General features: G+C 38.5%; 1 pseudogene; it reads right to left on the minus strand.

The window, feature by feature from the left end:
* Positions 1-639: 639 nt before the first annotated feature.
* Positions 640-2267, minus strand: LOC117065680 (annotated as a pseudogene).
* Between the last annotated feature and the right edge of the window lie 6008 nt (positions 2268-8275).

Below are 8275 nucleotides of genomic sequence, written 5' to 3' on the forward strand. Positions count from 1 at the left end.
ATTTAAGGTTAATATTGTTATGTGTGAACTTGATCCTGTCATTATGATATTAACTGGTTATTTTGCTCGTTAGTTGATGCAGTTTCTTCCTAGCCTCGATGGTCTTTACATTTTGGCATGTTTTTGCAATGGCTATGAGGCAGCCATTCACCAGGCGGTGACTTGGAGGCTAGAATGACCAGGTGTCACGTGAGACCAAGAATTTACAAAAAGGGAATCCTTGCACATAAGCGTCCAGCAGAACCAAGGCTGGGCCCTCCTGACCAAAACTGGGTCACATGTATGCTGTGATCAGTCAGAAAAAAGAATGAATTTTCTCTAAAGGCTTAGATTGCTCAAGATTTCCTCCAAAGACTAAGAGAACACACAAATGTCTGCCTTGCCTTAGCACATCAGCGTGACCAATGCCCACTGTGCAAGGTGGCAGAGGGTAGATGGTTTCTACCAGAGGAACAAGGAAGAATGAGGTTCAACTTTAGGCAGATGGCTTCCTCACAAGGCCCTCTACTGCTACAGTACTACAGAGGCAGCACATTCCCTGTAGGTCTAAGGCTCTACTTAAGTGTGGACTTTCAGGAGCTACATGATGATAGATCTTGAGTTGCAGACGCTTCCACATTTGCTGCATTCATGAGGCCTCTATGTGTTATGGCATTTTTGGTGATGTATGAGGCTGGAGCATTGGCTAAAGGAATTCCCACATTTGTCGCACTCATAGGCCTTTCTCCAGTGTGAACCACTTGGTGTTGAATGAGGCCTGACTTTTGGCTAAAGGACTTTCCACACTGGCCACACTCATAAGGCCTTGCTCCAGTATGAATTCTCCGGTGTTGAATAAGGATGGAGCTTTGACTAAAGGATTTCCCACATTCACCACACTTATAAGGCCTTTCTCCAGTGTGAACTCTCTGGTGTTTAATGAGGGTAGCTTTTTGACTAAAGGATTTCCCACACTGGCCACACTCATAAGGCTTTGCTCCAGTGTGAATTCTTCGGTGTTGATTAAGAATGGCACTTTGACTAAAGGAATTCCCACATTCACCACACTTATAAGGCCTTTCTCCAGTGTGAACTCTTTGGTGTTTAACAAGGGTGGCTTTTTGGCTAAAGGATTTCCCACACTGGCTGCACTCATAAGGCCTTGCTCCAGTGTGTATTTTCTGGTGGTCAACAAGGCTGGAGTTTTGTCTAAATAATTTTCCACATTCGCTGCACTCATAGGCCTTTCTCCGGTGTGGATTCTCCGATGGTCATTCAGGTGGGAGGTTTGGCTAAAGAATTTTCCACATTCACTGCACTCCCAAGGCCTTTCTCCAGTATGGACTCTCTGGTGCTGAACAAGTGAGTACTTGCCACGGAAGGCTTTCCCACATTTGCTACACTCATAAAGCTTTTTTCCAGTGTAAACTCTTGGATGATGAACAGGAGTGTGTTTGTGCCTGGAAGCCTTCCCACATTCACCTGACTTGTAACGACTTTTTTGACTGCAAACGTCCTCCCCACATTCAGTAATTGTGTTGGGTTTCTTGCCTCCAGGAAAGACCAGGACCTCAGAAGGCCCAACATGGCTGGGAGGTCCTTTCCAACCTCCCATTTGCGAAAGGGCTTCAATGACATACGGAATAGGCAGCGCTTCACATATGAGGCTCTGTCCATGTCCCTCTTCAAGGATTTCTTTGCACTGTGATGCTTCTGGTGCTGGTGATGGTTTGTACATTCTCCAACCAAGTATGGTTTCTGCCCAGGGAGATCAGCCAGATGCAAATATCTTTCAGACTGGGACACACATCTCACAGGATTGAGTCTTCTGTGTGGATGAACCTGCCTTTGACTGTGACACTCTTACAGAAACATTCTGCTCAGAAGGTGTCTCTTCATCCTCTGTTCCATGGCTACAACCCAGTGAGGCTACAAGGGCAAAGTTCTCCAGCATCACTTCAAGGTACAGGCGTCTCTGAGCTCATCAAGAAGTCCCCACTCTTCCTGTGAGAAGTAAATGGCGATGTCCTCAAAGGTCACACAGCCCTGAGTCGGGGCCCTCAGCGCAGCCGCAGCCATCGGAGTCTGGGCAGAGCGGGCCCTGGACCGACAGCGACGGGCGCGGGGACCTGGGCAAAGCCGTCAACCCCGCCGCCGCCGACGCTTAGACCCCCGACTGTTCAGCGGGAGGACCCCTCCCCTCGCGCCTTCCGACTCTCTCGCCAAACAAAGCGCTCCCAAAGCTCTGACGGTCTGGATGCACCCAAGCGCTGCAAAAATGACCGCCACTGAAGTCTCATTCATGGTTATTCTTCTTTTCTGACTCCCCACATGCAGCCTAGGCCCTGGGAGTCAGAAAAAAAGAAAATTTTCTTTTTGTCTCTGTCAATTTACCTGTTATTTTCTTTTCTTTTTGTCTCTGTGAATTTACCTCTTATGAACACTTCCCATAAATGAAATTATGTAACATGTAGTGTTTTGTGTTTGGCTTCTTCTGAGCATGTTTTCAAGGTGCATCATGTTGTAACATGTATTAGTACTTCGTTTCTTTTTATTGCCAAATAATATTCCATTGTTATGAATATAATGCATTTTGTTTTTCCATGCATCTGTTGATGGACATTTAGGTTGTTTCCACTTTTTGGCTATTATGAATAATGTTGCTATGAATGTTCATTTACAAGTTTTTGTACGGACATACATTTTCATTAATCTTGGGTGTATACTGTATTTAGCATTTTGAGGAACTGCTAGAATGTTTTCCACAGTGGCTTCACCATTTACATTCCCACCATTAATATATGTGTTCCAATTTACCTACATCCTCTTCAAGGCTTGCTATTACCTGTCTTTTTAATTTTAACCATCTTAGCAGGTGAAAAGTCTTATCCCCTTATAGTTTTGACTGGCAATTTTCTAATGGCTAATTATATTTAGCATGTTTTTTATGATATTTGACCATTATTTATTTATTATCTTATGAAAAATGTCAATTCAAGTCCTTTACCCATTTTAATTGGGTTATTTGTGTTTTAGTGCTGCACTGTAAGACTTCTTTATGTGATCTGGATACAACTCCCTTGTCAGATACAATTTGAAAATATTTTCTACATTCTTGTAGGGTGCCTTTTCAGTTTTTTGATGTTGGCCTTTGAGACACAAAATTTTTAATTTCATTGAAGTCCAATTTGTTTATGTTTTTTCTTTTGCCATTTATACTTTTAGTGTCGTATCAGAAAAACTGATGCCTAATTCAAAGTCACAAAAATTTGATCCTATATTTTATTATAAGATCTTTATAATTTTAGCTCCTATATTTAGCTATATCTTTATTTTGAGTTAATTTTTGTATATGGTATGAGATAATCATCAAAATTCTTTTCTCTCTTTGTTTTGTTTGCATATAGATATCAGTTATCCTAACTTTATGTGTTAAAAAGACTATTTTTCCCCATTAAATTGTCTGTCAACCTTATAAAAAGTCAAATGACCATAAATGTGAGGGTTTACATCAGATTTGGGATTATGGTCCATCTGTGTACATATTTATCCTTATGCCAGTACCATGGTCTTGATTACTGTAGCTTTGTAGAATGTTTTGTAATTAAGACGCATGAGTCCTCCAGTATTTGTTCTTCTTTTTCAAGATTAGTTAGACTCTTCTGCCCCCCCTGCATTTTCATATAAGTGTTAGAGCCAAGTTGTCAACATCTAAAAAAAAGTTCGGATTTTGAAAGGGATTATACTGACTCTCGATCAGTTTAGGAATTATTCCCATCTTAACAATTGTTATCTTAATTTATGGATGTGGAATATGTTATATCTTTTAATTTATTTAGATCTTTTTAAATTTATTTCAATGTTTTATAGTTCGTGAGTGTTCAAGTCTTGCACTTCTTTTGTTAAATTCATTCCGGGATATTTTATTCCTTTAGTGCCATTATAAGCAGGATTGTTTCTGAATTTGACTTTAGGATTGTTCATTGCTAGTGTATAGAAATACAATTGAGTTTTGTATATCGATCTTATTATATCCTGCCACATTGCTGAATTTATTTATTAGTTTTAATCGTTTTTAGTGGATTACTTAGAATTTTCAATATACAAGATCATATTGTCTGCAAATACAGGTAGTTTTACTTCTTCCTTTCCAATTTAAATGTCTTTTAGTCTTTTATTTGCCTGATTGTCCTGGCCAAAATCTCTGCTATAATGCTGCATATAAAGTGATGATAGCAGATGTATTTGTCTTGTTTTCAATCTTAGAAGGGAAAAATTCAATCTTTTTGCAATTAAATATGAGGCTAGCTGTGAGTTTTTTACAGAAGCCTTATTAGCCTGAGGAAATTCCCTTCTATTCCTAATTGGTTGAGTGACTAACTATTATGTGTTCTGTTTTTTTCTAAAATAAAAAGGAATTCTGTAATATTGAATAATTATTTAGTTTTTAAAATAATTTTATAACAATATAATATTTAAAAACATAATGCAAAACTGTATTTATACTATATATAGGATTACAATTTTATAATGTTAGTTATAATATATTTTTAATAATATTGGAAAAGGACACATAACTCTAATATTGCAGGAAGAACACAGAGATTATTTTTTCACAGTGTCATTAAATGTAGTTTTATTCTTTTTTCTTTATTTTTCAATTTTCTGTAACAATTACTATCATGGACAAAGGTGTTACCCACCATGATAGCCACAAAAAAGAACAAAAGGCCAGATGAGCATTCCCACCCTCCTGGCAAGTGTGGTTGGTTGAGAGGTGAGCAACTGACCCAGCATGACCAGTCAGTGTCCTTCTCTAGTATTGATATGCACACAAAGGAAGAGAAATATTCACTTTTCTCTGAGGTTGTTAAATCTGCAAGTTTGGGATTTGGAGTTGTTGAAAGCCAATTGTCCCTGCTATTAGAGGAATCCTGTCAGCATAGGGAAGAATACAGTCATCGCTGAAGGGAACAAAATAGTTTCAGCATCTAGAGCTGAACTTCTGAGTAGAATAACCAGTAAGTCCTCTTTTTACTTAGGCTAGTTCTAAGTTTTTAAAAATTGTTCACTATATATTTTTAGTTGACACATAATAATTGTACATATTTATGGAATGCAGTGTGATACTTTGATACATGTATACTACTTTGATACATGCATACTGTGTAATGATCAAATCAGGGTAATTAGCATATTTATTACCTCACAACTGTATTTTGTCTTTGTGTTGGTAACATTCAAAATATTATCTTCTAGCTATTTGAAAAAAATACAATGAATTGTTGTTTACCCATAGAGCTACCTAAGGCTAGAACTTATTTCTCCTAGCTTGCTATAATTTTGTATGTTAACCTCTCCCTATCCACCCTTTCTCCTATTCTTCCTAGCCTCTAGTAACCACTATTCTACTCTCCACTTTTATAAGATCAACTTTTTGAGCTCCCATATGTGAATGAGAACATGTGTTATTTCTCTTTCTGTGCCTGGCTTATTTCATGTAACATGATGTCCCCCAGGATTATCCACGTTGTTGCAAATGACAGGATTTCATTCTTTTTTATGTCTTATTAATATTCCATTGTGTATATATCCCATTCATCTGTTGATAGACATGTAGGTTAATTTCATATCTTGGCTATTGTGAGTAGTGCTGCAATAAACATGGAAGTGCAGATATATCTTTGACATAGTGATTTTCTTTTTTTTTTTTTTTTGAGACGGAGTCTCGCTCTGTTGCCCAGGCTGGAGTGCAGTGACCGGATCTTGGCTCACTGCAAGCTCCGCCTCCCGGGTTTATGCCATTCTCCTGCCTCAGCCTCCCGAGTAGCTGGGACTACAGGCGCCCGCCACCTCGCCCGGCTAGTTTTTTTGTATTTTTTTTAGTAGAGATGGGGTTTCACCGTGTTAGCCAGGATGGTCTCGATCTCCTGACCTCGTGATCCGCCCGTCTCGGCCTCCCAAAGTGCTGGGATTACAGGCTTGAGCCACCGCGCCCGGCCTACTGTAGCAACTCTTTTGCAACCATGAGGGGATGAGCCTGAAGACAAAAGCCAATATGCTAATAATGCCAGAGTAGAAATGTGGAATACACCTAGTTCTCAATACAGGTCTCCCATCACAGAACTGATCAACCCTGGAACTGCCTACCTCTACACTTCTCATTCTAGAAAATGTTAAGTATTTATATCACAAAAGTTCATGTACATGTGTGCAAGGGTGTACTGCTGCCCACCACCATATCTATTATGATGTAGAACTGTGTTTGCTTAGAGAACGAGGCATATTTTTAAAATTTTGCATAAAAGCACAAAACTGGCTAGTGGAAACTGGGCTTTTAGTTGAATGTTCTCTTTTTTGTGATGAAACCATACTAATTTGGTACAGCACTCGTCACATTTTCTTGTAGTTCTGTGTGACTTCTATGCCAATTGCTAGTGAATTCCATAATGAGCAGGAGCAATGACTTATGAATCAATCCAACCTATATGACTGACACATAAGCAGATTACAATAAATGCTTAATGACCAAGGAGTATGAAAATTCTTATAGTATCCAATTAGTGCCATCACATGCTATGCTTACAAGATGTCAAATATCTGGATACTTTGGAAAACGTGGATGAATGGCTGAATATTTGTAATGTTAATCTGGATGTTTTGGCATCAAATAATGTACCCCAACGTTAGCCTGCAAAAATCAGAGACCGTCATTCTTTTATTCTCAGATGTGGTTAGATGCTGAACTGTCACACAAATGAATGATGGCTATTTAACACACTGTCATCCTAACTCTGGGGGAAATTCCTTCAGGGGGGCACGAGACAGCCAAGATTCCTTTGAGAAATTTCCCCTCCTTCCAGATGTTAAGTATATGACAGGATATGTTCTAGTGTGTTTTTGAGAGCATAGAGTGTATAGAAAATTTTTAAAAAGGGAATTGGCAACTAACATCAAAGTTCCTTCATAGGATCAGAGGCATCTGACAGAAGTTTAGATGTCAGAATAATTGCTGACTTTTTTTTCTTCTGTTACCCTTCAAGCATTTCTTCTCCATATCCCTATTCTCAGATTGGCCCATAATCTGAAAGCATCAAGAGAGTTAATCAAAGAATCTTAAAAGAGAATGGAAACATTCTCTCATTCTTAATTGGCTTATCATACTTTCCCTGCCCTAAGGGTGTTTTGATTTAAAATTTAGTTTGGGCATATTTTAAGATATAAAATCACTTTTATCATATTATGTATGAATAGTTTTAAATTTATAAGATTGTCATATTACTTTTCCTCTTTGAGTTTCAAATTCTATTTTGAGAACTTATATTCAAGCTTTTAAAAACATTTTAGAGTTGAAAACATGAAGTAGTAAAGGATGTTGTCAGTAAGAGAGCATTTTCTGTTGCAAGTGATACCCCACAATTTGAAGATTGACTTAAGGAAAGAGGACTCATAGACGTGCGTTAATACCAGAATAGGGCTGGCTTCAGTTACAGCTCCATCCTGGGCTCAAGCCCTCTTTCATTTGTTGTAAGATGAAAGTCAAGCACCTCTCTCTCCTTCCATAAACAGTCAAGAAAAGAGGCTGAGAGCATCTCCACTCCTTGAATCCTTCTTTTATACCCTGGAGAGGGTGATGGGCTAATTTCAGTGACCCCCTTTGCCAATCCTGTCTAGCACCTGGCCTTGGAATGTGGGGCACCTGCATCTAATTTTATTCTTGGCTTTTGAGGCCTTGGCCAGAACCAAGATCAGCATCCTGTTAACATATACTTACATATGTACACACACATAGAGAAGAAAGCACACAAATGTGACAGGGCCAAGTTTTATATATCACGTTGTGTTCTTTCTATTTCACTTAATATTATACTATATGCATTTTCATATTACTGCATGTTCCCATAAAAATGAATCTTTGTAACTGCATAGTATTTTATCATATGACTTTACCATAATTTATTCAACTAAGTCTCTAACATTGGACAATTAGATTATTTTCAATAGTTACTGGGGTAAACATTTTATATTCAATCTTTGATGGATTTCTAAAGTCCCAGAACAGGAATTATTGGATCAAAGGATGTGGAGATTTGTTGAGGGAATTTGTGCTAGTTTTCTATGGCTGCCATAACAAATTATGAATGATTTAGTGACTCAAAACCACACTCTTTTTTTATTTAGCAGTTCTGTAGGTTAGGCATCCAGTAGGTTTGGCTGGTTTCTCTGCCTGAAGCCTCACAAGACCAAAATTAAGGTGTCAGCAGGGCTGGATCCCCTTCTGGGGACTCTAGAGGAG

Source organism: Trachypithecus francoisi, unplaced genomic scaffold, assembly GCF_009764315.1.
Source record: "Trachypithecus francoisi isolate TF-2019V2 unplaced genomic scaffold, Tfra_2.0 Lachesis_group2, whole genome shotgun sequence".
Taxonomy (NCBI): Eukaryota; Metazoa; Chordata; class Mammalia; order Primates; family Cercopithecidae; genus Trachypithecus; species Trachypithecus francoisi.